This window comes from Microtus pennsylvanicus, chromosome 17, assembly GCF_037038515.1.
Source record: "Microtus pennsylvanicus isolate mMicPen1 chromosome 17, mMicPen1.hap1, whole genome shotgun sequence".
Classification (NCBI taxonomy): Eukaryota; Metazoa; Chordata; class Mammalia; order Rodentia; family Cricetidae; genus Microtus; species Microtus pennsylvanicus.
This window is the reverse complement of record NC_134595.1, coordinates 36,969,894-36,996,213: the sequence shown is the minus strand read 5'-3', so window position 1 is coordinate 36,996,213 and position 26,320 is coordinate 36,969,894. Positions and strand designations below refer to the sequence as shown.

At 52.7% G+C, this 26,320-nt stretch overlaps 1 protein-coding gene across 17 annotated transcripts in view; it reads left to right on the top strand.

The window, feature by feature from the left end:
- The window catches only part of Tns1 (tensin 1), a 222,161-nt gene that overhangs the window by 82,967 nt on the left and 112,874 nt on the right, over positions 1-26,320 (top strand). Inside the window, exon 1 of one of the 17 annotated variants that reach the window (XM_075951169.1) lies at positions 8,413-8,616. The exons of 12 other annotated variants lie outside the window; for them this stretch is intronic. The gene's annotated coding sequence lies outside the window, so the exon portion shown is untranslated. Of the gene's footprint in view, positions 1-8,412; positions 8,617-9,831; positions 9,908-10,073; positions 10,427-26,320 lie in introns of those variants that run through there. 4 more of the 17 variants (XM_075951171.1, XM_075951170.1, XM_075951166.1 and 1 more) reach the window with 4 other exon arrangements.

Here is a 26,320-nt window from a genome sequence, read left to right as displayed (position 1 = left end):
GTGTAATCCCAAGCAGAGTCCTCAGGAGGGAAATCTCCAGCTCTTGCAAACCCTAAAAGTGAGAGCTCACTAAAACACGTGCAGCAGCTTTGGCCATCCAGCCTGGAACAAGGTCTCGAGTAGAACCCTGGAGGGCTGAGAGTCAGGTTGTGACAGGAAGCGTGGGATGAGGGGAAGGGGATAAGGTGTGAAAGTGAGGATGCTGAGGGCTAGGAAAGCCACCAGAGACAAGCTGGGAGGGAGTAGAGGAAAGAACGAGGGAGTCACCGTGGGCTTTGGCTGGGGGCAGCGGGTAACTTCAGACGTTGGACACAGGTATCCAGCCAGGACCAATTCCCACAGGGCTACTGAGAAAGGACCAGTGGAAACTCGGAAGGTGAGAGGCCAATTGGCTAGTGCCATGGCTGACTTGGGACAGCATGTGCCAGCCAAGTGCTCAGCCACCATCTGGACCACCTTCCCTCCCTTCTGCTCAACTGCCAGCCTTGCTAAAGGTCAGTTTGTGGTGTGGCCAGCACACTCCCCGGAGGCCACTGCCCACAGCTCTGTCCTCATCGTAGATGCTCCTGTTCCTTTCTGCCTCTTGGGCAGTCAGTGGGGACTGGGTCCAGGTTCCCAGGGCTTCACAGATATTGGGTGGAGACAGGAGGTTGTAGTAGGTGGGGACATCTCCAGCCACCTTTCCAAGGCCAGCTGCTCATATTTGATTGTGTGCGTTCATCTTTTCTTTGTCATCTAAAATAAAAGTGGGGTCCTTGTGCCAGTATCCATCAGATATTTTTAGAGACATTGGTGACTCTAATAAATATCTGTCTGATAAGAGCACAAGGGCATAAAAGAGAACCCGACTTTCTGCTGGTGTCTGATTAACACGGAGTATGTGGAGCTTTCGTTTCCTTGGAACTAAATGCCATATTTTTATTACTGGACAGCCATATCGTACTGTTAGCAAAATTGAACGTCTCTTTGCCTTAAATCTTGGAATTTTCCTGGACTGAATTATTGCTAAGTCATTGTTGAGGACAGTAGCCCAAGTGAGAAGTTCCCTTACTAGTTCTGACCCATGTGTGAAGTCAGTTTAGTGTTTTCGTTCAGTGTCGTGTCTTAGTTCTCCCCTCCCGCCCCTTGCACGTCCCTCCCACATCTCCGTCTCATTACTGATAAGTATGTTGAACAAGCCAGGGCAGAGGACAGAGCCCTTTGGCAAGTCAGGAAGTTGACATTGATCTATTAATCAGCACCCTGTGCTGGCTAGGAATCCATTAGACTTCCCATCTCCAAGAATGTCACGGTGATTTCACCAACACCTTGCTGGATCTGGGAGCCTCCACCCATGTAGTCCGGGTTCCTTAGACTTTGGGGTTAGGGGTTCTATGGTTCTGTGAAGGAGGGGGTCTTTAGGCTCCCTAAAAGGATCCGGGTTCAGGGAAGAGACTTTGTTAGAAGGGAAGGAAAAGAGGGGGAGGGGATACCCATGAGGAATCTTGCTCTACAGATAGGGAAGCCCCCGAGGACCCCCAGCTTTAACGGTGAGTTTCTCAGGGGAGACCAGGGTTTATATGCAGTGACTTCTGCCAAGGACTAATGTCTGCCTAGGATTGTGCTCCCAAGAACATCTAGGGGGCCTTAGCGGCCATCAGAGAGGCTTGGTGAGAAGGCTGTAGCTGGGAGGTACAAAGTCTCACTTACCCTGGGCCCTAAGCCTGCTGGATCCAAGTGCTTCTCCTGACTGGAAGCTGAAGCAGTCTTAAGCGAGGGACACACCATCTATGTACTGGGGAAGAACAGTGGGCAGGCTGCCTGGCCCAGTGCATCCTCTGACCATGCTGTCCACCGGAGGCTAGGACAGTCCCCCCACCAACTGTGGGTCCCGGAGGTGATGCAAAGATGTGCGAATAAGACACAAATACAGCTGGAACTCTTGGGGACAGTGGTATGGATGTGGCTTCAGGGGTTCCCTCTTCAGGGGCCCTGGCAAGACCTCTCTCAGCGGTGACATCGATGAAAGCCTCCTGGGAGACAGTTCAGACTGTCTTAGCTGCAGCGGGAGGGGCACAGCTCAAATGCACAGACAGTGACTGATGTGGAGGATGATCCTGGGGTCTGGCTTGCAGCCAGCTGAGCTTTAGATAAGTCAGAGCCCAGAGCAGTCTCTTTCCCCATGTCCCTTGAGGGACGAAGAGCTATACCCAAGTGTGCCCTCCCTCTGGGACCTGCATGCTGGTCCCTGCCCCCTCAGAGTCCAAGATGGAGCAGAGCGGGGCTCAGGTGCTAGAATGGGTGACTTCCCCATCATGGGAAGATGTTGAAGGTGCTCTTTTTTTCTTCCTTCCTTCCTTCCTTCCTTCCTTCCTTCCTTCCTTCCTTCCTTCCTTCCTTTCTAAGATTTATTTATTTATTATGTATACAGTGTTCTGTCTGCACGCATGCCTGCAGGCCAGAAGAGGGCACCAGACCCCATTACAGATGGTTGTGAACCACCATGCGGTTGCTGGGAATTGAACTCAGGACCTCTGGAAGAGCAGTCAGTGCTCTTAACCTCTGAGCCATCTCTCCAGCCCGGTGCTCTTTCTTTATAGGGCATTTATTTGATCTGACCCTGAGGATGTTGGGGGTGTGTTTGTCACAGATGGAGTTCCTCTAGAGTTCCCAGTTGAACTCTGGGGTGGCAGGGCTATGCTCAAATGCTGGCTGATCCTAGAGAAGGGCTCTGAGCTCAGGTCTAAGACCAGACAGGATCCTAGTCACTTTCCAGACTTCCCCGGGCCTTTAGAAATTCATGGTGTTCGTGTGGGGCCAGGGAGAGCCTCCCTGTAGACAGTCACTAGATACTGATTAAAGTGTCATGAAGGAAGATATGAAGACAGATCCGTGAGGACCCGCCATTGTGGGCCTGGGGCTGTGAGGCCAGGACACTGCATTGAGTACATTGGGTCTTGGCCCATCGGTGTCCTGTCTCTGTCATTGGACTTTCTTTGCTTCTTGTGTCCTTTCTCCCCTGTTCCATCCTTTTCCAATGGAAGTGGCTGTTTCAGCACCTGGTCTGACATGGGGCATTCATTTCTCCCTGCCCTTCTCAATGGCTTTTCTGTTGCTTTACCCACAGCTCCGTCTCTTTTCTCCTCTGGTTCTCTGTGACCCCCTCTTTGTACCCCTCTCTCGGCTCCCAGCTTCCCCACCGTATCTTTCTATGGTCTGTCTTCAGCAACAAGCATCCCGTGGGCCCTGCTAGGTGCCAGGCACTGCCAGCTCCTTCTTGGGGTCTGGTCTCCTAACTTCCACGATCACCCTGTCTCTGCCTTCACAGTTAGCCTCCTGCTCTCCCTTCCCCCAGCTCCACGGGGCTCCAACACTGGTTATTATTCAGTTTTATGAGAAACCTCCAGGCCTGCCCCTGAATGCACTGACCACAACTGGAACCAGATGTGCAATCCAGGCTTGGGGATGTGAGGGAGGGAGGGGAGAGGGAAAGGGCAAGACTGGCTTGAGGGGGGCTGGGAAGCCCTGGGAACCTTGGTTGTCAGGGCCTAGAGGAAGGGAGGCAGGGAAGACCTAGGCAGTTTGAAGAAGCAATGGGGAAGGAAAGAATGGAGAAGCAGGCTTTTTCTGAAAGTGTCTTTATTGTGGATAGCTCCCGAAAACCAGGAAGAAGGCCGGCTTTTCCGTAGAAGCCTTCTAGCTCCTTGACTTCCTCTGGTATGTTCCTAGGGACTCTCTGAGTTCGAGGTTGCACTCAGGTATGGAAGCAGGCAGTCTGGGAAAGAAGGGCCCCCATTGGGCAGAGGTAGAGAGAGAGACCTCCAAAGGCTTGGATATCTGGAGGAGAGGGGTGTTTCAGAGGGGCCCCTATGCTGCTGCAGACCTGGGGGAGGGCAGGAGGCGTCTGGGGCCTCTGGGTATCAATGTGATGATTCCTGCATCCTCGCAGACTCGGCCTTGCCGCAGCTGTGCAGCTTCAGAGATAAACGTTTGCCCAGTTATCTTGTTGGAGTACTGTGCAGCACGTAGATGTTTCAAGTGTCCCCGTTACCCATTTACGAACAAGCCATCCATCAGGCCGTCTCTCTATGGTCCATTCATTTCACATTCACTGCACTATGTTTGAGCTGGGTGTTGGATAAGGTAGAGAAAGGAAAGGGAAAATACAAATTGGCCTGGGAGGTCCAGGCACAAATGTGACGGGTCCAGAGGAGGCCGGCCTGGTAGTACAGCTTGAGCAAGCTAGGGTCCTTCTTGGAGGATGAGATTTTTTTCTAAGTGATAATAGCATCAATTTGGTTTTTGTTGGTTTTTCAAGAAATGCTTTCTCTGTGTAGCCTTGGCTGTCCTGGAACATACTCTATAGACCAGACTGGTCTTGAACTCAGAGCTCTGCCTGTCTCTGCCTCCTGAGTGCTGGGACTAAAGGTGTGCACCACTACTGCCCAGTTGCTGTTATGCATCTTGCATTCCCTCTGATCACAGGCACGCAGATGTGGGGAGACCCAAGAGCAGTTGCTCACAGTGATCCTAGAGGCCCCATGTCCCTGCCAATTATCTACCTCACTCTCTGGCCCCGTGGCTGCCTCTCAGGTGGTTGCTCACTACTGATGAAACTGCTCCCTGAAGGCCTTTGGTGTTTCACCTTCTTCCCCTGGGCTGCCTCTCTTGTCACTGTTATCACCCCAGACACCCTATCCCTGATAAAGGTTTGAAATTCTTATAGTTAGGTAGGGCCAGATGACAGACAGAACCAATAGGACCACGAGAAGGCTATTGAAGAGCCACCATGAGGGTCAGGGTTCAAGCTCTCTCTTCTCAAAGAGGATCCTGTTCAGAATTCAGAGTGGCAAGATCCCTAAATGAGTGGCCGTAGAAACTGCACTGACGGGCAGGCATGTAGCTCCTTTGACTGAGTGCTTACCCACCGTGCGTGGAGGGTTGCTTGGGTTGGAGCACTAGCACTGTGGTGCAAGCCTGGAGTTCCGGCATTCAAGGATCAGAAACTGATGGTTGTCTCTGGCTGCATAGCAGATTTGAAGCCAGCTTGCACTTATGAGACCCTGTCTTCAAAACAAACAACAGTCCACAAAAGAAACTGCGCTGGAGGTCACAAAAGGGGTACCCTAGAGCTGCGTAGGTTTGACATCACTGGCTAACTTCCAGCCAGAAGTGAGGGGTCACGACATGGAGTTCCCACTCAAGCCGTGAGGTGGAGGGAGGAGAACGTGGTAAGCTTGCTGGTGTTTGAATGCTAGCAGGGATAAGAAGAAACAGTTGGGTGAGAAAGGTATGGAAGTCAAAGTTGAAGGATGGAGAGAGAGACAAGGTTCCAGCGCTCAGAGCCCTTGGAACTGTCTGAGGGAGAGCTGGGATCACACTTGACGCTGGGAGCCAGTGACGGATGTCAGTTGGGAGACTGTGTTATGGGTATAAAGGAGCTTTTGGGACCTGAGGTAAGAGGGGCTCCATGTTTCTGGTATGTGACTTAACCCATGAAGAAAGGGGACAAAAGAGCCGGAATTGACATGGAATCTTCTGATTCCTTAACTGGATGGGAATGTCCAGGCTTCAGAGGGGTCCCTTAGTCTGGGTGTTGGTAGGAGAAAAGGAATTAAGCAGACTGAGGGGATCCAAGATCACCTTTGACCCAAAGCGAAGGTAGTGAGTGGGAGACTTGGTTTGGGCCTTGTGAGGAGGCTTTAGCCAGTGTCCCCCATGGAGTTTATAATTTTCTTTGTGTTTGTCATTCCTGGACAGCGTGTGTACACCAGTGGATGGACTGATGCCGCTGTGGGGTTGTGGGTTCTGACGTGTTGGGACTGGAGGTGTGGGGGCTTGAACTCTATTTCTATCTGGGCCAGGGTAGGGGGTTGTCTTCTCCGGAGGAAGGAGAGAGGGTGTGGGGGAAGGGTGATGATCTTCCCATATACCTTTTAAAGGAGGCACTCCTCTTCTTTTCCCAAGAGGTTTTATTCTTACCGGGGTATTAGCTGGTCCTTGTGGCTCTGATCTCAGCTGATCTGGGGTCTTGTTCCTTCCTTTGAGTGCCTGCTGTTCTCCTCCTGGTGTGAACTGAAGCCTGCCCAAGGGAGGATTTGGCTGAATGAATAAAAACATCACAGAGTCCTTTGGATGTAAATTTATGCACATCAGAGGAAACTGAGGCCCAGGGATGTAGGTGACTAGCTCAGATGCACAAGGCATGAACCCTTCACACACACAAGCCCTTCTGGTTTGGGGCCAGAATTAGCATGCACAGGTTCAAGTTCCTCCCTGGCATTGGCTGTCCTGCCTGGCCTCTGACAGGGCATGTCCCCTAACCGCTGTCAGGCTCCTGTCCTTAGCTGTGATGGCAGAGTGAATGACAGCCGACTTCTTCAAGTGTCCGGCATGAGGTGGCTGTGTGACAAGTGACTGTCCGCTTCTGTCCTGTTTCATTTCTGTTATTGTGAAAAATACCCTAACACAAAGCAGCCTAAGGGAGAAAGAGGGGCCCATCATCAGTGGGGGTGGGGACTTCAAACAGCTGGCCGCATCACATCCTCAGTCAAGAGCAGAGAGAAGCAAATGCATGTATCCTTGCTTGCCTGCTTGCTTGCGCTCGGTCGGCTCGGATGATTTCTCCTTTCCTCTACAGTCCAGGAACTCCTGCCTAGGAATGGGGTTACCCACGGTAAGCTGGGTCTTCCCACTTCAGTGAGATTAATCAGGACAATCCCCACAGATACGCTTATAGGCCAGCCCCACGTAGACAATCCCTTATCGAGAACCTCTTCCAGGTGATTCTAGATTGTGTCAAATTGACAATTTAAGCTAACTATCCCTAGCACTTGGTCAGAGGCAGGGGCAGAGGCGGGAGGATCTCTGTGAGTTCGAGGTCAGCCTTGTCTATAGCAAGTTCCAGTCGGGGCTACATAGTGGGATTCAGCCTCAAAAAAAAAAAAAGTGACCATTACATGTTTAGGAGACACTTGTCTGCTTCTATCATTTATACATTGATCCAAACTTTTTAAGTGCTTTCCCCTTTATTATTTTTAGTATAAACACATTTCATAGACACAGAAAGTTGGAATGATTGTATGCTGGGCTGTCTAGATTCAGCAAACGTTTTGGCATTTCATTAGCCCTGCAAACTGGTGGGTTCTGCTCCACAGAATCGATAGGTGCTGATTGAAACTATTTGGGAAGAAACCCGTGACGGTCCCGAACAAGAACGGACTTCATAGTGTGGTCATTCTTCCTTAAACAGCTCAGCAAGCTATTACTTACAGAGAGTGTTTATACAGTTTATATAATCCTGTTGTAGATTTTACAAGTGTTCTAGCGGGGATTGAAAGCAAGTAGGAGCGGAGTAGCTACGGATGTGGCTCAGCTGGAATAGAACTTGCCTAGCGTGTGGGAGTTCCTGGGTTCAAGCCCTAGCCCCACATAAAACCTGGCATGGTAGCCCCTGCTTATAATCCCAACATGGAGGGTAGAGGCAGAAAGATGGAAAGACCAAGGTCAGACGTAGTTGAACAGCTACTCCGGCACAGCCTAGGCTGGATGAGATTGTATTTGTAAATCAGTCATACAGGAATCTGTGCCTAAATTCTGTGCAAACACTTTGTGCAAACTCTCTGCCCTTTCACATAAGGGATCTGATTATCCACAGTCCTGGTGTCCACCAGGAGCCCTGGAAACAGTACCCAGGGCAAAGATATGATTGTATGACATCTCCATCATCCTTCTATTTTATTTATTTATTTATTTTTGTCAGGGTCTCTGTGTAGCTGTGGTGAAACCAGTTTGCCCTTGAACTCCCAGAGATCCATTTGTCTGTCTTGTCTCTCAAACTCTGGGATTACTGCCCCCTGACCCCATCATTTTACTTTTTTGGATGCATTCTAAGGAGAGTAGAAGCATGCATTTTATGATCTGGAACTCTGCTCCAGTGACTTTTGAGTATAAGGTCATGTGTGTTCTAATTCACTCCAGGAAAAAAGCAGATTAACATGTCACATTTGACAGCCAAGGAAAAAGCAGGTTTCAGAGGAGAGATGGCTGGTAGCTGGTACCTAAGTTGTGTTGGAAATGCAGCTTGTTTTTTTTTTTTTTTTGTGTGTGTGTATTCTCCTCCTCCTCATCACTACTCAGTAACCCTTTGGCCTTGACTCCACAGTTGAGTCTTTTCTATGGGCTCCTCAACTTCTTAGCATCTTGGTTCTTACCTGTCCCTTCGCACCCTTGTTTGCTAAGCCCTCTGGTCTGTTCCCCAGAGAGCTGCTGGACAACTGGCCTACCCAGGTGCACTGTGGTACGGGCCTGGGGCCTGGTGGAGTACAGTTTGTGCAGCGGAGCGTAGCAGGGGTTAAAGGAGGCGGCGGTGGGGGGCGACGCGCTGACTCCGGGAAGGAGGCGGTGCCCCAGGCCGCCCGCCCGCCCGCCCGGGAGGGAGCCGGCAGCGGCAGCGGCAGCGCCCTGGGAGCGCTCACTCGCTCACAGCAGCGGCCTTGGGACTGGCTCTGCTACCTCTGTCCTGTGGGTCAAGCTCACCGCCTCCCCAGGAGCCACCAGCTTCCTGCCAGCCCCGCCACCCGCCCTGCTACTGCCCACCGCCCTGGCCTGCCACCCAGTGGCTCTTCAGTTGGAAAGGTGAGCGGATGCAGTCAGTGAGTGTGTGAATGAGCGAGGGTGCAGTGGATACAAACAGCCCAGCAGTCTGCACGCACTGATGTGTCATGTTCTCCTGAACTTGGGGAAGGTGCGGTCAACCCCTCCCCTGTCACACTTCTAGGCTAAACTAGCCCCTGGGGGCCCAACTTGTCAGCCCCGGAGCTGTCAGATGTTCCCCAGGTCTGCCAGGGATGTCTGGGGCGCGGCTGTCCCTGCAAGCGCTGAACCAGCTCCAGGAAGAGTTTTGTGTGCAGCTAAGTTGCTGGCGTTAATAAGGCTTTATACAACAGGGAACGGGGAGGGACCATTACCACCAGAGGCAAAGAGGCAAAGGAGGAGGGGGTCTCTTCTGCAATCTGGTAGGCAGAAAACTGTGAGCGAGCATGAGTCTTTTCCCTGCTAGTGGCTAGAACTTCCTTGGGGGTTCCTTCCTCTCTTTGGGGGCTCTCTCACTCTGCCCCCCAAGATCTGTATGCAGGGGAGGGTCTGGGTGCAGAGGGTTAAAGTTAAAAGCTCTAGCATCAGTGTGTCCTCTCTGCATGGGCCCCATGCTCCCTTGACATGGGCACATCCTGGCATGTGTGCCCCTTGCCCCTCCCCCAGCCAGTAGGCTCATTCCTTCCTCACCCCTCTGGGCAGAAATGTCTAATCCAGGTGGTTAATGAACACACAGGGTTCCCCTGCACTGGTCCCTGCCTGCTACCCCTTACGAAGTTTGAAGAAGCCACCCACAGCTAACCTCAGGGCCAGGGCCAGTATTGCCTGTCCAAATGTTTTAAGGCTGGTCTGTGTCCTAGTAGAAGAAACTGAAAGGGGGTGACTGGGGGTGGGGTGGGCAGAGAAGCCTGCTGGGCTCTTAGCAGGGGCGTGGGATAGGGTTAGGGGACAGGATGGTTACTGCTTGGGGAAGTTTCCAGTATCGTGAGGTCAGGAAGGCAGTTGTGGTGGGAATAGAAGGGACAACTGGAAAGTGGGGTTCTGATGATTGGGGACCGGAGGCTTCTCTCTTGGAAGCCCTTTCTGTGTGGCCTAGCAGAGGTGGCGTGGGAGGTGGGAGGGAGGGCCCTTTTCCCTTCCTGAAGCTGCCTGGAGGTGGGGTGGGGACCATTGTGGCTCAGACTTGGCCTCCAGCACCTCGTGCCCTTGCCAGCTGGCCGGTAGCTCTTGTCTGCCAGACCCCAGTATTTCCCCAAGACCCAAAGCTTACTACAGCTGAAGGACCCTTAGCGCTAACGGCTCTGGCCCAAAACAGGGTGGGAGAACCGTCCAGGTGGGAGAACCCCCCCAACACTGGATTCCCAACATGGTCAATGGAGGAGTTGAGAGGAGGGGTTAGGGGAGGGGTGAATGGGTGAGGGGCAGGACTTTGATCTGAAATTGAGGATTCTTGGGTGGTGTAGGAGATAGCCTAGGAATCTTTCTGACTCTCCAAGTCCTGGCCTTGAACTTCTGACTCTCTTTTCCTAGCCCTCGCCCATACATCGTAACTTACCTCCATTAGAGCTTAGTGTGGGCTATAGCCAGGAATGGGCTGAGATGAGGCACCTGGGAGACCAGGGAGGAGGCCGCTGTTCTGGGGGCACCCAGCATTGATGGGCTTCATTCAGGGAGCAAGGAAAGGGTGGGGTTGGAGATTTGCCTTGGAAGAATGAGGGTCGAACCAAGAGCGTCCAGAAGTTCTCACTGGTCAGTGCGAGGATGGGCTTTGGTGTAAGGCAATGAGTGGCCTGTCGCAGGGAGCAGTTCAGACAAGCTGGACACTGTGGAAGGATTCCTGCGCTGCGATGTGGTGAGAAAGACGACCTTTGAGGTCTCTGGGGATGCTGAGGTCCTGGGATTCTTAGGGTTGGGGAGTTCTCTGACTCTGGAATGGGGGCTGGGAGTGGGGGGTCAGAGTTGTGGCTTCAGGCTTTGGGCATGGGTGGGGACTTACAGGGTCGCCCTCTCTGACCGCACTAGGGAATAGAGAGCCCTTGCATATGCCTCTCCCTGGCACCCATAGTGGACTGACTGCCCGCCAGTCTGCCCCCAGCTGCTTACTTCACTGCTACTGTGGTGAGGTGCTTCCTGATGGCCACTCTGGCCCTGTGTTTAACTCCTCGAAGACTGGATGGAACCTCGGACCTTATGACACAGTGTAACGGGGGAGAGGTTGGCATGTGCCGCAGGTCTTTGTTTTTTTGTTTTTGTTTGTTTTTGTTTTTTCGAGACAGGGTTTCTCTGTAGCTTTGGAGCCTGTCCTGGAACTAGCTCTTGTAGACCAGGCTGGCCTCGAACTCACAGAGATCGCCTGCCTCTGCCTCCTGAGTGCTGGGACTAGGTGCACCACCACTGCCCGGCCATGTCACAGGACAAGGACTGGTTTCCATGTCGGGCATTCTGAGAGCCTGCCCTGCATAGCCCAAGAGCAATGCCAGACTCTGTGAATCAGGAGAACCCCGGAGCGGGCCTCAGTTTCCCTCTTTACAGATACTTTACGGTTGTCAAGCCTTCACTAAGTGGCTTGCGTAATAACCAGTGTGTGAGGGTAGAGGTGGGGGTGGAGAAAAAGCCAAGGGCATTTGTTGTTCTCAAGAGACTCTCAGAGGGATAGGAGAGGAACAGGTGACCTCCCTGTGGCCTCTTCAAACCTGTTTTCCCTGGGAAGGAGAGGCAATGGGGGTTGATACTTCCCCAACTCAATGCTGGGGGTGTGGCTTCCTACAGGGAAGTGTGTGTGTGTGTGTGTGTGTGTGTGTGTCCTGATGGCTTCCCTTGGGGTTAGGACCCTCCTCGGACTCCATCCGTTCTAGCTCAGCATGCCTAACTCAGTTTGCCTCTCCCTACCATCCATTCTATGGATGCCTGTGGCCCCTTTGCTCCTGAGCATGGACCCAGAGGTTACTGTATCAGGCCCTCTGCCTCCAACCAGGTCAGTAGCTTTAACCTTCTGACTTTCTCTGAAAGGGAAGTCTTTCTCATTTTCTAACTTTTATTCCTGTCTACAGCCAGGAGGTAGGGGAGGCTTCTTCATCAGGGCATTTTTCCTCTGGATGAAAGGGACCTAGTGATGAGGGAGAGCAGGGGAGGAATGTGAGGGCATAGACTGAGCTGCGGGTTGTTCATCGTTGCCTCTCACTAAGTTTTCCTAACCCTAGAAAGGGAAACTGAGGTTTTAGGGATAGAGATTTGTCAGAAGCTCCCCCCTACATGCCTCCTGCCCCCAACAAAACAAATCAGAAGGGAGCATGACGGATGGATGACTGTGGGGGAGGGAGAAGGTTGTTTTTAGACGCTGGGGAGGGACAGGCTTCCACTTTGTCCCCAGCATTATCCCCCGAGGCCTCTGGCTCCCTGGCTCCCTGGCTGGCTGGCTTTTAGCTTTCCAGAGCCATTAGGCATGTAGAGGTGTGGGCATAAGCCAGCTGGGAAAGGAATGGTGGGGGTGGCAAGGATGCCAGTGTTAAAGGCTGGGCTGCCTCCATGGACAGCCTGTGCTGGCAGCTGGAGTCTCTAGGGTAGCTGATTCCTGGTCCCTCCTGTCCTCACCTTGGTTTCTTTGAGGGAGTTGGACCTGTCATGGGAGGGGACTGGGACAGTCACTGGCCCTTCCTCCTCCAGGGCTCTGCTGGGCTGTGTGTTCCCTGCCTTTTTAGGGCTTTGAGCTTGCAGCTCAGGCCTGAGCACCGGGTAGGTCAGGGACTTGCGCAGAAGGGTGGATCCAGGGATCTGACCAGATGAGAGCTACAGGAGGTCCCCTGTGAGCGAACTCTCCAACCCCTGCCACTGGAAACTCCCTCCCGAGACCTTCCTAGCCTCTTGGAGTCAATGTGAGACCCATTTGCTGCAAGTGCCCCTTGATCTCATCTGTAGGTCCCTGGCTGCATTGCTGCTCCCTGGCTGTGTAATGTCTTTTGCTTCCCAGGTGATGCTTTTGTTGCCAACTGAGGCTGGAGGTCTCAATAAGAGATTAGGCCTCTTGGGGCCTCAGTTTTCTCTCTAAAACGGGACAGTAGTATTTACCTCATGGCACGGGCATTGGGGTTGAATGGATTCATCGATTTAAAGTGCTTTAAAGTATGGGGTGCAGGTCAGATGGTAGCATGCTCACCTAGCCCGCACAGAACTCGGGGTTCTTTCCCCAGCACTGCATACATTTGGCATGGTGGGGGACACCTGTAATGACAACCCTGGAGAGGTGGAGGCAGGAGGATCCGGGGTTCAAGATCATCTATGACTGTAGAGTAAGTTCAAAGGTCAGCTTGGGATACAGAAAAACCCTGCCTCAGAAACAAACGTCCGAAACCAAGCAAGCCGAAGCGCTTTGTTAGTTAACACTGGTAAGTGTCCTGATCAGTGGTGTCGTTCATTCCAGAGCCTGCCTCGTGGTTGGCCCCACTCTCTCTGATCATAGCTGTTTCTTCCCTACAATGGAGAGAGTCATGGGCTTCCCTTAAGGGGCGCTTCCTTCCCTGACTTTGTCTCCTTAGGAGGAAGGCCTAGAGTTGACAAGACCTCAGACTTGTCTCCCTAGAGAGCCAGAGCAGATATGTGTTTATGGAGGATTCTGAGAAAGTTGCTATCCCAGTAAACAAGTCCCTCGGGGATCCCTTCCCACCCTCCAGACAACCACTGTTTGCATTAGAACCTCCCAGGCCTGGCAAGGGCCTAACTTGTTTCCAAACAGGATATCCTTGACTTTAGCCATAGGGAGTTTTACATTTTAGAGTGGGAATCCTGGGTAACCATTGCAAACTGACTTAGATCCTCCTCGGGGGCTTCTGAAAGTCTGACATCTTGTTACCATCTAACTCAGTCCCTTGTTGGTCAGGGGTGGGAATAACCACCCCAGCCCTTCCTGTGTGTACACAGGAGCTGAGAGCTTTCCCGATTGGTCAGTAGGTCTCCTAGTGGCTCCCACTCCCCTCTCAGGCCTCTACCCTCTTTGGGGTCCATGGTTCTTTGGTATCTCTGCCATTCCTCCGCCAAGGATCAGCTTTTTGGCTTGCTCTCTTACCCAGTGATTCCCCACCCAGGAGGCTGAGGCTGCATTGGGTCAGGGGTGAACACGGTTTCCGGACCCTTGGCCCGCCCAGTTGCAGCTGCAAAATGCATTGAGAGCTCCTTTGAAGGAAGAATGATCTTAGGCTGGTCATGATGACCACTGGGAGGGCTGTCTCTGGCTTCCCTCCTCTGCTCCTCTGGACCTTTGATTCTTGAGAGATGAGAAGTGGACCTCACCTTGAACACATCCTCCACCAGCCCGGGCTATCAGCAGGTCCATAGCCATTCTTCAGGGAGAGGGCTGAGGTTCAGTGCTGGGCTTGGTGATAGCAGCGGGCAGGACTATGGCTGAAGAACCCTGGCCCAAGGCAGTGCAGGAATGGAGTTCTTCCAGTGGTGCTCAGGCTGGCCTGGCTCCCTTCCCACTGGGCCTCAGTGTCCTCACTTAGCAGCCAGCGGGTTGGAGAGGTGTGCTGGAGGCCTCTAAAGGGCATCTGCCAGTGGGGGGTGGGGGTGGCTCCTCGAGTCCCTGGCTGTGAAACTTCACCTTGGGTTGACCTTGCTTCTCTCCCGCCCCGCCCCCACCTCTGGCAGTGGCTGGCAGGAAGTCCTGCCTGATTAGGGCCCTAATCACCGGCTGAGACTCCCAGAATCGCAGAGCTGGTGAAGCAGAGAGGGGCTGGGCTAAGGAGGGGGAGTATGAGACCAGGGCCCTGGCTGCCTGCCTGCCATCTGGGTCTGGAGGAGATGGGCTCCTGGGTTTGGGTTCCTTGGGTCCGGCAATGCCCATGAGCGTGCTGAGGAGGCCGGGAGTCGGGGCCAATCCAGCTGGGCCTGGGGACCATCCTGATTTCACAGTAACAGCCTTTTAGGGCATCCACTCTGTACCAGGCAGGGTGCCAGATATGGGGCTGGAAAGGCCACTGAGACACCTTCTAGTGGGAGACAAAGGGGCGTAGACAGCGCCTCTGCAAAATGCTGCAGGAGCAGGCCTGGAAGCCGTGTACGTGAGCTGGTGGAGTAGCTGAGGCCATTTGAGATGGACTTGGAAGGTTGAGGAGTTTCACAGAGGGACTTGTTCAGGTATGGGGCAGGCACGCAGGTAAGGATGGATAACATGACTCCCTGTGCCTTCCAGCTCTGCTACTGACTCCCTATGTGACATTGGCCGGGCCTCAGTGCCTGAGTCTTAAGATGAGAGATGCATTCCAGCACAGTCTTGCGTGCTGTGGGGGAGTTGAAACAAGATTCCATGTGCAAAATGCTTGGCACAGTAAATGTGGTTTAAAGGGGGAACCTGCCACAAAGAGTGGCTTTGGGGAGAGCCCAGAGGCCTTGCTTGGGTGGCAAGGGATGGGAGGTTTCCTGGGCCAAGTCAAAGTAGGGAGCAGCAGAGGGAAGTTTACATAGGAGTGAGCATCATGATGAGGTTGTGGTTTAGGAAGGGGTTGGATGGGGAGGCCTGAGGATGAGCTCCAGTCAGGACCTGTCTGTGTTCTGCACCTGTGTCCTTCACCCCTAGGACTGGGAAGTCCTCTTGGTGTGACTGTGCCCCTAGACCAGAGCCTGCTGGCTGTGGAGCCCTCCCCAGCAAGGCTTCTTGATGAGCTGTGCTGAAGTGAGGTGGAGCGAGCGTGGAATGCAGGGGCCAAGAGGCTCCTTGAGGGGGTATCTTTGACGGTGGGTCCCAGAACACAGTAGGTCCTCTGTGCTGAATGAATAAATGAACAAATGAATGGTCAAGGGTATCCCTTAGTCTGGTCTTCTGGAAGTCAGCAGCACCCATATAAGTGGCTGGTGAGGGTAGGAACAGGGCGGCCTGTTTAAAGTCGGGAGGAATGTTGAGTGTCTCAAAGGCCAGAGGCCAGCACATCACAGTTGCAAGTGCTCGGGGCACTGTATGATGAAGGAGGAGAGGGACTCTCAGGGACCTTCATTTCTTGGAGTGGGGATTATCCTAAGGTGGTGTGGCCTTGGGGTTAAGTCATAGGCTTGGCAGCCAGCCGTACCGTCTGGCTTCGACTCCTGACTCTACCTCTGACAGGAAGTGCAAACATGGACAGCTTACTGTTTGTACTGTGAAATGTGAGAAATGGAGAAGTGTGGCTGGCCAGCTCCGCACTCCGTAACCTCTGCCACCATAGCTGCTGCTGTTATTGATGCCAGGCCAGGGAGCAGATTGCGAGAGGGGGCTTCTGGCTAGGGCCGAACTAGCAGCTGCCTAGAGGGGGATGGGAGAGCCCGAGAGATGGATGAACTCCTCCAAATGGTTTAGTTACCCTCAGACAACTACATACGGGGCAGTTGCTGCCCTCGAGCTCTGTGGCTGAGCAGAATATGGGAGCAGAGGGGCCCTGATAGTTAGGGGTGAGGGCGTAGGAATGAAGGAGGAGAGGTGAGCAGGAGGAAGCCAGGACTCTTGAAATTCCCCAGTTGGGACCCCAAGAATTCCACTCCTTGTCTTGTGCCAGAGGGCCTGGTCTTCAGCCTGTAACCCGAGGTCCTGGACTCTGTCTCCTGCCTTTTAAGACTGATGCCTGCTTCTGGCGCTAGCTGGAGCCTCCAGCTCTCCTGGTGACTGACCTGGCTGCAGGATCTCGAGGCTTCCTCTTCACTTCCTGAATTGCTACTCCCACTGCGGGCACTGCAGCAGCTCCGCAAGAGAGGGAGAGTAGATTTAGGGAGATTGACTCCCCTATCTGGGGCAGGGGAGGTGTTGCTGAGGGTGCTGGAGGAACTCAGGGTGCTAGGAGTGGGATCAGGCCGCTAGTTGCTGACTTGGACGCTGTGCAACTTTGGGCAGTTTAATTTCCCCTTCTGAGCGTCTGGAATGAGGAGCGGGGCCTAGAAGAGTTCTTCCCTTCCCGCCATGGAGCTTTCTGAATGTAGGCTCCTGTTCTTGTCGAGATTGGGCTCCCGGGTATCTTCCAGCATCCTCTGGGATTCTGGCAGATATGCTGGGAAGCTCCCTTTTGGTCCTGGGTTGGGCTGTTCTGTGTCTGGGGACAGTGACCATTCCTTTAGGCATCTGTTTCTTGGAACAGAGCAGAGGGCAGCAGCTGTTCCTGTGGGCAGACCAGTTTCCGGTGTGTCCCGATGACTCAGGTGGGGATGCTCTGGCAAGAGGGAGGGGAACCATGAGTCTTCTGGCTTCTCCGTGGCCACTCTCAGGGACCAGAGTGGGAGGTTTGACTTGCTAGGGTGCATGCCAAGGCAAAGTGAGTAACTTGTGAGTAATGGCTTGGTGTCTCTAGGGCAGGTGGCTCTTAGACTTCCAAGAGTGGGACTGGAGCGCTGGGATGCTCCCCAAAGGCTGCTGAATCACAGTCTCAGAACCCAAGCTCCATCTCCTTTATTATTATTTTGAGGAAAGGGTCCTGACAGGGTCCAAGCCTTGGCTATGCCCCCATCTGTGCCCCCTCTGATTCCGGCTGTACTAGTTCTACCCAGCACCATCTGGGCTCTCACCCCTCCTCAGCGTGGTCAGCAGCTGCATCTGACTTGCAGTGGACTGGCTGAAGGGCACAGAGTTTGCAGTCTGGTGCTTCTGGATTTGTGTCTAATTTAGCTCCTCCCGGCTGTGCGACCTTGGCCAGTGCACTCTTGTTTAAGTTTAGGTGGCTTCCGGTGGAAAAGGGGGAATCACTTGTATCTGGTGGATTAAAAAGGATCACACGTACAGTGGATCCCGATACTGAAGTTCCTGTTTTGGCGCTTGCATGCTTTTGAAGCTGTTTACCCTCCAGTCAGCCCCAACCTGCTTGCAATGCTCGGTTCTGACCCTTCTAGCCTCCCATGCATACGTGTTTGTATGTGTGCATGTGAACATTCTCCCTTCTGTTCTAACAGGATAGGCAGAGCCCAGGCAACCAGCAAGTTCAAGTTTAAGGGTAATGCGTTACTGCCTCAGGCTGCAGTAGAGGGCCCGGTTCCTTTAGATATCTGGGGATGGGTGGGGTTGCAGAGACCTGATGGTGCTCCAAGGACCCTCAGACCTCCGGTTCACTTTCATCTGCCGCTTTCCCACATCTGGCTTCCCGCTGCACTTGGCTCCGGCTCCTCAGTGCTCCGGGTCACACAGGCAGCTGGATATGTTGGCAGTGCCTTCGTGAGCCTGTTCTGGGATGGGGCCAGAGGGCCAGGGAGTGACTTTGCATCTGGCAGAGTGGTGTGGTGGTGTGTGTGCTGGGTGAGGAGTGTGTGGTGCCTGGGGCATTGAGAGCTGTGTGTGGTCATCAGGGTGTTGTCTGTGGGTGTCTCTGGGTCACAAAGTCTCTATCTGATGGGCACTTTCTCTCCTCATCTCCAACCTGCCTGCTCTCTGAGCCACGAGGGCCAGTTCTGTTGCTGCCTTCCTTCCCTGCCTCCCTGTCAGTGTGCATCCCTGCGCTTTTCCCGGGAACAAGGAAACATGACTGGGGTGGATATGCGTCACAGAGAGCTAAACAATGCTGGTTGCAGCCAGGCTTGCTCCGGCCTCGGGGCTGGCCCTGCTTCAAGTCTCTGTTGCTGTCTAATTGGGAGCAAGAAGGGCTTCCTGCCTCTCACCACAGATGGTCTTAAAGGAGATTCGTGAAGCCGGGTTACCCTGCTCTAGGGACTTCTGGCTTTCGGGGCTCTGGGCAAGTCTCGTCATTGCTCATTAATGCCCCTGCCATCTGTGGGTCAGATGTTTCTGCAGAAATGACTTTCAGGTAACTGAAGCTCATACTACATAAAGGGTGGAAATCTTAGACCAGTGTTTTGATGGAAATTGCCGTTGAATAGTTGTCTTCGGTTGATGGTAGATGGGCTCTTCAAATGCTTTTTTATTTTTGCTTTATGTGTATGAGTGTCTTGCCCACATGTGTATATGTACACATATATGTGCATATGGTGGAGGCCTGAAGAAGTTGTCAGATATTCTGAAGTTCTGGATGGTTGTGAGCCACCATGTAGGTGCTGGGATTCTGACCCAGGTTTTCTGCAAGAGCAGCAAGCATTTTTTGACCACTGAACCATCCTTCCAGCCTAGATGGGACTCGATCCCTTCCTCTATCCTGCAGTTTCTCAGTTTCTTCCATAAAAGGGGGCCGGCAGTGGAACTTACATCACAGGGTGGAGCTGGGGATTCGGTGAGTGGAGACGTGTCAGTGAGAGCATTGAGACACACAGCGGCCCCGTTGCGTTGTGTCCTAGGCATTCCTACAGATGGGAGCTTAGTCAATTTCATCTTCACCCTTTGCAGGGTGGGGAAGGCATATGCTCTACAGCTGAGCTACACCCTCAGCCCTATCACAGCCTCGTTAACTGTTCCCAACCAGACTGAGAAGTAGTTCTCATCCGTCCCTTTTATGTGTGAGGATGCTGAGAGGGAAGGAGTTAAGGGTGTCTGAGCCCACACCCGTCTTGCAGTCCAGCCAGTCCCTTGCTTTTTAGTTGGACACTTGTGGCCTCTTGGAGGTGTTCAGGAATTCGCAAAGGGCATCTGTGCATGGAAGGTGTGATGACCCTGGGGAGCAGAACCTGCTCCCGAGTGACGGGGTTAGTTTAGTGCTGAGCTATTTAGAGTTATGTGCAGGACAAAATGATCCTCCAAGGGTCCAGGAGACATGAAGTTCACAGATAGACTCTGAAGCTGTGGAATTTCCCCTGACAAACACGAGGCTGGCTTTGCTCTCATCCTGCTTTGGCAAGCTTGAAGGCCTTTAAAAAAGAGAAGTAGACATCGGGAAGGACTTCCTGTCAGCCCCGTTAGGCTATTTAGGGAGTCCGGAGAATCAACAGAAATTTAAGACATTTCTTCAAATTTGTGATGACCTTTTAAACATTTCGGTGCTGCTGAAATTGGAGTCATCCTGAGGCTGGAAGGGCGCAGTGACTGTGTTTACCGTTTCTCCATCTCCAAGGCTGGCATCCTGAGGCTGGGGATGAGGTGCATTTGGCCTGGCATGCATGACACCCTGGTTTTACACCTTTGTAATACCAAACCCTGGACGTTGTGGTGCTCACCTGTACAGGCAGGAGGATCAGAAGGTCAAGGCCATTCTCCGGTAAACAGAACAAATCAACCTGTCACCTGGGTGGTGGATCAAGACCTTCCTAGAAATTAGGAAACAGGGTGGAGTTCATGCTTCGAAGGGAGCCCTGCAGCTGTTTAAGGGCAGAGGTCTGCGTGCCGTGGTCGAACTGCTCGGCAGCGGGTGGCCTGGCTGAGGAGGCAGGGGGCTGATGCCCCTGGGGAACCTTCTCTGCAGTGCCTGCCTCAGCTCAACCTCTGCCCCCACCTTACCCCATTGCTCTCAGCCTTCCAGGACATGCCGGGAGCAGCTGATCCAGCCCCCAGCAGCTCTTGAGACCATTGGCTCTGTGGATTTTCCCATTGCTCCTAATTTTTTTTCCCTCCCAGGCATCCTTCCTGCTTCCTTGTTCTAATATGGTTTAGGGCGAAAGAATTTTGTTTCTTAATGTTCTTATGTAGGGACAGAAACCCTCAGTGGGGAGTGAGGGATGAGGAAGACACCTCCTTCTGGGTGTGACCTTGGGAAAAACAGACCGGACAGTTGTCCTAGGGCAAGAATGGCCTCTTCCAACTTCCACTGTCACAGTTCCAGGCAGATTTATAAGTCTGTTTACATGCCTATCTCCTCCTGAGGCCACAACTTCCGTCCAGGGTTGGGGCCGGTCCTCAGTTCTCTTTCCCCTCTTTCTCCTCAGCTGGGAGCTCCATCACCTTGGCCTGAGTGACACTTGGCTCTGTTTCTTGGGCCTGTCACTTCCTCTGGCCCTCTCTTGTATCAGAACTTTGACCAAGCCCATAGCCTGTCCTTGGACCAGCTTCTAGGAACTCCTAGAAGTCATCTCTGTGCCATAGGGCTGTGCCACCCAGGCCCCTACAGCAAACGCCCGGCCCCAGGAGGAGTGGGGCTTCCATTTCTCTGCAGTTCAGAGCCTGCTAGGAAGCACGCTCAGCCCCTGCACTCAGGACAGAGGCCTGGTTCCTGTGTCCAGTATCTAATTTCCCAGCTGCATACTGGGTTATTCTCCATCCCCTGCCCCCGGTACTGGGGATCGAACCCACGACCTTGTGCATGTTAGGTGAGCACTCTACCACAGTGCTATATCACCAGCCCTCTTAATGGTGATATAAAAAAAAAAGCCCTGTTTTTGTTCTGAGACAGCAACACAGTCTTGAAACTTCAGTTCCCGAACCTCAGTCTCCCACATAGCTGAGATTCCAGGCCTGTGCTAACAAGCCTGGCTTCTGCCATATTCTCCTTGAAGTACCCCCTCTGTCCCCCTTAAGCACCCTCTTCAGGCTGTCTTCTGTCCCCTTCACAGCCTCTTCTCACCTCTGTGCAGCTGCCTCTTTCAGGACGGCCTCCTAGCTGCCAGCCCCGCCCCTCTCTGATCCCTTGCTCTCTGACCAGCTCTGGAGGTTCCCGGGGTACTGCAGGGGCCTGGACTTCTGCTTCAGCTGGGCCCAACAGGTTACACGTTGCTCAGCTGGGTTTGCTGTCCTCTCTGCCAGAGGCCATGGCTTCCATGGAAGGTCCCTTGGTCCTCACTGGGCAAGCCTCGAGGCCGTGGGCGGCATGGAGTCAGTCTGGAGCCTTCCTGGGGCAGAGCCCTGCTTCTGTGCTCACTCGCTCTTTACTGGGGTGTAACCTTAGGCTGCGGATGTTGACTTCTCTGTGCCTCGCTCTTCCTTGTCTGTGAAATGGGCTGCGAAGCTCTCCAACAGAGGGCAGAATTTGTGAGAAAAGAGCAGGAAATGGCACAGGGGTTTTGTGCGTAGGATGAGAAGTGGGCATCAGGGGTGGTTCCATAGGTCCCCACGGGCTGTTACAGCTGTGTTAGGATGTTTAGACTGGATCCCCTCACTCACGATACTAAGGCCTTTAGGCTGGGGAGTAGCATGGCTAGTGTACACTTTGGAACTGGCTTCCTGGCCCTGGAGAGATGGCTAAGCTGTTAAAGGCTAGGCTCACAACCGAAAATGTAGGAAATGACTTCCTGGTTGCTAAGAAGAGACCAAGGGCTAGAGAGGAGATCCTGGGAAGGGTCAGGGCCTCCATGTCTTAGACTCAGGGCACGGCAGTGGTGATACACGGGAGACTTGGGGGAATGGGGAAAAGGAAGAGGGAAACAAGATGTATAGATTTTGGCTTGAATGAAGTTGGGTAGCTCAGAGGAGGGTTAGTTGCCAGAACATTGACATTGGCCGGTGTCAGGCCCAGGGCCCAGCCATGCCCTCTAGCTGTGCCCCTTTTCCCCATCCCACCATGTTTCCTGGCCTTTGTCTGCCTCTTGCTCTTATGACCCTGGATTGCAGTCTTGAACTTCAGGCCTGTGCCCAGGAGGTGCCCGGAGCTCAGATTCTATTGCTCACAAACCCATCCCAGTGAGCAGCCTTACTCCTTTCCCAGCTGCCCCAATGTTGGGGGGCAGCAAGCATGACCATTGTGTTGGCTCCTTGGGGTTCTAAGGTTGGGCTCTCCAGGTAGCCCGTCTTTAGAATTGCTGGGCAGCCCATGGAACCTATAGGGCAGTGATTCTCAACCAGGGGGTTGCCACCCCCTGGAGGGGGCACATACACATATCAGAAGTTTACATTATGATTCATAACAGTAGCAAAATTACAGTCGTGAAGAGGCAACGAAATCATTATAGAGCTGGGCGTCAATGCAGCATGAGGAACTATGTTAAAGGGTCATAGCATTAGGAAGGCTGGAACCACTGCTTTAGGGTGTTGATTCCAGTTGCTGTTGTGTGCCGTCTTCCCGGCCAGCTCTGAAGGGGATCGGCTTCAGTAATGAGGTCTACTTGGATCATAGCTCGGTATGCTCTCCCCACCTTCATCCTCGCTCCTTAGCTGTTAGGGGACCTTCTGACTGGGGGTTGCTCTGAACGCTGCATTCCTGGGCACACCTGGTCATCTCATCCTCTTTCAGGCTGGCTGTTTGATTGAGTGGGGTGTGAGAGTCACGTCTGTATGTGGAGAGACACGCGGAGGGGTCTGCCAGGAGATCAGTTTCCCTCCGTGAGTAGCCTGTCTGACAACTGTGTAGAACCTGGCAGTGGGCCAGGCAGCCAATGACAGGTGTCCTGGAAGAGGATTCAAGCAGAAGGAGCAACTTGGGGACCTAGTAGGGTAGTGCTGGGGACCTTATGAGTTCTGGGGACAAAATTCTGAGTCAGAATCTGAGGCAGCAATGGGTCCTGTCTTCCCCAAGTTTTAATCTAGGCTCCTTTATAGGAAGGGAAGCCCCCTCCAATTCTCTGTCATCACTGGAGCTGAGGGATCCAGGGCAGGGGCCAGGCTTCTGGTTCAAGATGTTCCCGGGAACAGGCCTCTTTTTGCCTCCTGGCAAAAAGGAACTCTCCACACTTCCTTCCTGGTCATAGTTGAACTCTATATAAGGGAAGGAAAGAGCCTTGCTACTGGCTTGGAGTTAGAGAAGGACAGTGCCCTGCAGGGTTTGCACAGGCCCAGAGGCTGTGGACCCAAGGCAAGGTCCACCCCTGTCCCCAGACCTCTCCAGCCTAGGGCCTGAAGCTCATCTTGGGAGGCTAGTGGCTTTGAGCCCTGCTGGCATGCCTCAAGCAGTCTTGTCCTGCTTCCAGGCTTCAACCCCATGGTCTCGACATCTTTTGGGCACCCACCAAGAAACAGAGGACACCTAGGCTTCCAGGACAATACAGGGTGACTTAGTAGAGGACTTTGATTGTCCCAGGGCATTGATGATATGAACTCACAGATGAGGTTTCCTTATCTATAGGCACAGATACTTGACTTTTCTGAGGCTACCATGTGGTGATGCTCAGTGACCAGAGTTTAGATGCTGGTTACCTCCTGGTACAAAGGGTGACCATGGAATGGTGGGCGGTGTCTCTGCTTGGGAGTGGAAGAAGTAGAGGCTAGGCTGGAAGCTCTGGGCTAGAGTGTTTTATGGGTTTCTAGATTTTGGGGTACCCAATGGTTCCCTGGCCCTAGGCTTCAGGCTTCTGCTTTTCCCTCCCCTTTCTTTTCCTTGTTTCTGTTGGTATGGTTACTGTACCTCTCTACTTGCCTTAAGTTCTCTACTCTTCCATTCTTCCTGTCTCTGTGCCAGGAATTCTCTGACTGGAGCATCGCTTCTGGTGGTCCTTCCTCTACTCCAGAACCTTCAGCGGTTCCTCGGTTCCAGCAGCCTAAAGTCTGTCCTCTTTTCCTGGACATTCATAGTTTTCCCCGGTCAAGCACAGAAAGAGTGGTGCACAGCTCCTCCTCTTTTATACCCAGCTCAGTGTTCCTTCATCAGGGCGTCTTCCCTTTACCCTGTCTGGGTCCCAGCTAAAGGCGAGTCCTGGTGGTTTTTTTTTTTTTGATATGCCAAGCATTCTCATTTCCATATGTCTCACATGTATTAGTGTTACCGAAATATTCTTTCCCCATCTTCCCTTTCAAAACAGACTTCACTCCTGAAGTGAGAATTGGGCCAAGCTGCACACTGGAAAGGACCTGTGTGCTTCCCTTTTGTGGGAATAGGGGTGGCATGGAGCAGGGGATCAGTATGGGAGTGTGACATGCAACAGAGGGACAGGGATAACCTCGTCTGTGCCAGACTCACAGCCCCTCCTTGGGACGCCCACACTCTCCCAGTGACCTGCAGCCCCAGCACCTTGCCTCAGTGTGTGCCCTATCCAGCCGTGCGGCAGAGAACAGGTGGGAAAGGCGGGTGTCTGAGGCAGGGCTGAAGTAGGCTACAGTTTCTCTGAGAGCCTTCAGTTTGTTGGGAGGCGACCTGAGACCCTGGGAGCTAGGGTATCGATGCGCACCTTGCTGGGGGTGGGGTTTGAGGAAGAGGGAACAAGTGTTAGACTGGAGCTTGATATGAAGAAAGCTGAGAAAACCTCCCGGTCATCAGCTGCCCAGCTAATGCTCCCAGATGTTTGACTTTGGGGATCTAGCTTAACTTCCATGAGCCTTTTTTTTTTTAATTTCAAAAACTGGTCTGAAAGGGAAGATGTGTATGGCTGTAAAGTGCCCAGCTCAGTGACACGCAGTAGGTGCTTTATAAACCCCATTGTCCCTCTGTTCCATATGTCATTAATGTGGGTACCCAGACATGTTGGACAGGGATGGGGGTCACCATGAATACTCCTCAGGAAATGAGCCGCATGACCATCACACGTGGATCCACTCAGGGCGGTAGGGCAGGCAGTGGACCTTGAACCTTGGTAGATCTTAGAAATGTGGATTCAGGGTCATGCAATTGGCTCTCATGGCTTCCGGGCTGGGTTCTTTAGTCAGTATCAGCCTGCAACACTGTCTCTTCAGTACATGGACACTGCCTTCACCCGTATCCTCCGGGCTCTTCCCCTTTGGTCTTTTTCCAGTCTCTTCCTGTAAGGACAGTAGGTCATACTGAATCGGGCTCACCTTGGTGGACTCACCTAGTCATGTCTTTAAAGGCCCCATCCCTGGGCACTTTCTAAGGGACTGGTTTGAATTTTCACATGCCAGTTTGGGGGATATTATTCAGGGAAATCAGCCAGACACAAAACGGCAAGCATGTGATTGGTCTTTCAGGAATGTGTCTGTTAGCAAACCGCACATGTCCTGGTTTCTGTCCCACCCGACAGCACAAGACTTTCTGTGACTTCACAGGATGTATACGTGGGTCTCATCAGCAGCAGCAGACAGTTCTGCAGTGGTGACAACTACAGGTGACCTCCAACCCAATATCGCACAGGACACAGTGACATACCTCATAGGTTGGATACCTGGTCCCCAGGACTGCCTTCTGCCTCGTAGGTGCCATTTTCAAACTTCAGGGTGTCTTTGTGCTTCTGACCAATTGGGTGTCAACTGAGATTCCTATGACCCCGCTTTGGGTACCATTGATTTGCTCCCGGAGACTTGGGAGGCATGGTTTGTGGTGTATCAGGAAGGGTTTGATGAAAGATACAAACGACGAGGGTGAGCAGTGTGGGAGTGAGGGGAATATCTCTCTCCAGGAGCCTATGTGTAAGTACCCCACAGCCTATCCTTTGGGGTTCGTGTGAGACCTCTTTGCATGGTTCCGATTCTCACAGTCTGGTACAAACCCAGGAGGCCCTTTTGTGCATATTCTTTTTGGCCTCCCTGGGTATCATTCCTCCCTCTGCAATCCCACTGAGTTCTGTGGCCAGCTCCAGGATGGAGGGTCCTGAGAGATGAGCGTTTATGTGATATGCCTAGGGTCACAAGGCAGATCTTCATAAATGGGCCTGTTCCTAAACCCCCCTTCCAAGGCAGATCCAAGAATCTTGTTTGGGAAGGGGAGTTTAGAAATGGGAATGGTGGTCCAAGCCCCTTAAGGATCTGTTGTCAGATCCCAGAGGTCTCTGTGGTTAGCACATTCACAGTGCAGAAGGTGAGATTTTATGGAGTGGGAAGGGAAAGAGGGAGCTCATTGTTCAGTGGGTGTGGTGTATTGGATGATGAAAAGTTCTAGAAGTACGTAGTTGCTAGAATTTCACTGTGGATGCACTCAGCTCCACTGATTTTATACTTGGAAATGCTTATTTTATGGTACTCTTAATTTTAGGAAATTATTATTATTATATTGGGTATTGGTTACTGAATCTAACATGTTGTGCATTCCAGTCAAAAGATCTATCACAGGGCCACGTCTCCAGCCCCTAAGATGGGGCTTTTTATGCCGTGCATGTTTTGCCGCAGTGAAAAGGGAGA